The following is a 1,824-nucleotide window of genomic DNA, read 5'->3' on the forward strand; positions in this document are numbered from 1 at the left end:
GGGGGATAGAAACAGTTTCGACTTCGGTTCATGTTCATACTGCAACAATCTACAGTAGGCATCGACGACCTGATTTCGTATATCATAAAAGTGTAAGCAACTAATTATATTAGAACCACACTTTCATTTTCAAACTTAAAATAATGCATAAAGAGGGATAAGAAGTGATATGCACGTCGTTTCCTATCCACCCATTCCCTTCGAAGCAGCCCAAATTGCCTCTGGTTAGGATAGTGTCATGCATAGACACTAGTTCCTCACTGTTACAAACAAATACAATTTAGTTTTTGTGTTTTCACTATCATACAATGAGAGGAGTGTCACTGAAGTATGTTACCTAGCATCCAAATCCTCTCCAAATACCAGTGCAGCTGCTTGTTTTAGGTCGATTTTAATGGCAGATTGTTTGGTTTATGGTTGGGATATGTATGGGGACAACAGGTTTGGAGCCATTTGACGCACTCGGCGTCTCCGGACGTTCCTATTTGTGGGGACAACATTACCTTCTGGTTGTTCTTCACCATCTGCAATACGAGATTTAGAACTAGTCAGCAAAGGTATACATTATGTTAACCATATGGGTGTTTGCATAAATTTTATCACTTACTGCTTACTACATTAATGGGTACACTAGGCTGCAACTCATACTCAGGGGCGACAATGCGATCTGGTGTGTCTAGCACATGGTCTGCAGCATGCAAAGCCATGTACTCATCACCAAGAAATGCATGGTCATCGGCTGTGGGAGTGTTGGCTGGTGCATAGCTAGAGTGACCACCCGCATCTGAATTTACCCCACTATGTCTTCGAGTCCCTAACTTATGCATAAGGCCACGCATTATTCTCAGCTGCTGCTGAATGCCCCGTTGATATTGGTCGATTGCTCGTTCTGCATCATGATATTGATGCCATATTTCCTATGACATGATATTGATGTCAATCTTTGAGAACAAAATGTGACAAGAACATATTTCTTTGTAGTTAAGAAGTAAAAATAAATTACAATGACAATGAAATGAACATTTATTAAGTTTTTAAAAAATTAACAGCTTACATCACTATTTTCAGCATCAACATTTGTGTCATGGTCCACATTAGTCTCTGGCTCCATAGTACTCTCTACGGTTGGAGATCTCTAGGACGCCTATAATTAGCACTGAAGATTAGTACTTAAATAATGAGTGTTATGCTGGTAATGACAATATATGTATGCATGCATAACTTACAAAATCAATCTCAGCATGTCCGAATGCTCCAAACTCCTTTATCTCAGCGACTAGTTGTCGCTTAATCAAATCATCAGTCCATGCCAATGCTGAGGGCACTGTAATGGGGACTTGGACTGAAGGAATTTGGAATTTAATGACATAATGCAGCTGCATAATAAATACAAACATTAGTAGGCAAATGTGACTATGTTGTGGAATAAAATTATATAACAAAATGGGAGACAAAGACTGAATAAGTTCACTACCTGTAGAAATAAAACGCAGCCATGTACCCAAGAGGTCTTAGATTGTTGGTATCGCCTAATTCCCTCAACCAGTTGGTCAAGCACAAACTGGGCCCAATTAACGTCATTTCGGAATCCATCCTCATGGATGGTATGCCACAAGTTATGGCAACCATTGAGCCTAGACGTGGGGGCCAACAATGTGGCACATGCGTAGTAAATGAATGCTCTACGGAACTCCTCACCTACAGGTAAGTCCAGAAGTTTCTCCTCGCATGCCCGAATAGTCCCAAATGGATGCTCTGATGATGTAGAGGTCACCTGCAAAATCCGCCCTTCTGTTAGGAGGCCGAAAATGAGGCCAACATCGA

At 40.9% G+C, this 1,824-nt stretch overlaps 1 long non-coding RNA gene across 1 annotated transcript; it reads right to left on the minus strand.

The window, feature by feature from the left end:
- LOC117908719 lies at positions 1-519 on the minus strand. The gene is made up of 3 exons (XR_004650242.1): positions 338-519; positions 176-260; positions 1-69 (listed from the first exon to the last, which is right to left on the minus strand). It is a non-coding gene; the product is annotated as an uncharacterized LOC117908719 (long non-coding RNA).
- Positions 520-1,824: the final 1,305 nt, after the last annotated feature.

The sequence above is a fragment of the Vitis riparia genome, chromosome 19 (assembly GCF_004353265.1).
Source record: "Vitis riparia cultivar Riparia Gloire de Montpellier isolate 1030 chromosome 19, EGFV_Vit.rip_1.0, whole genome shotgun sequence".
NCBI classification, from domain to species: domain Eukaryota; kingdom Viridiplantae; phylum Streptophyta; class Magnoliopsida; order Vitales; family Vitaceae; genus Vitis; species Vitis riparia.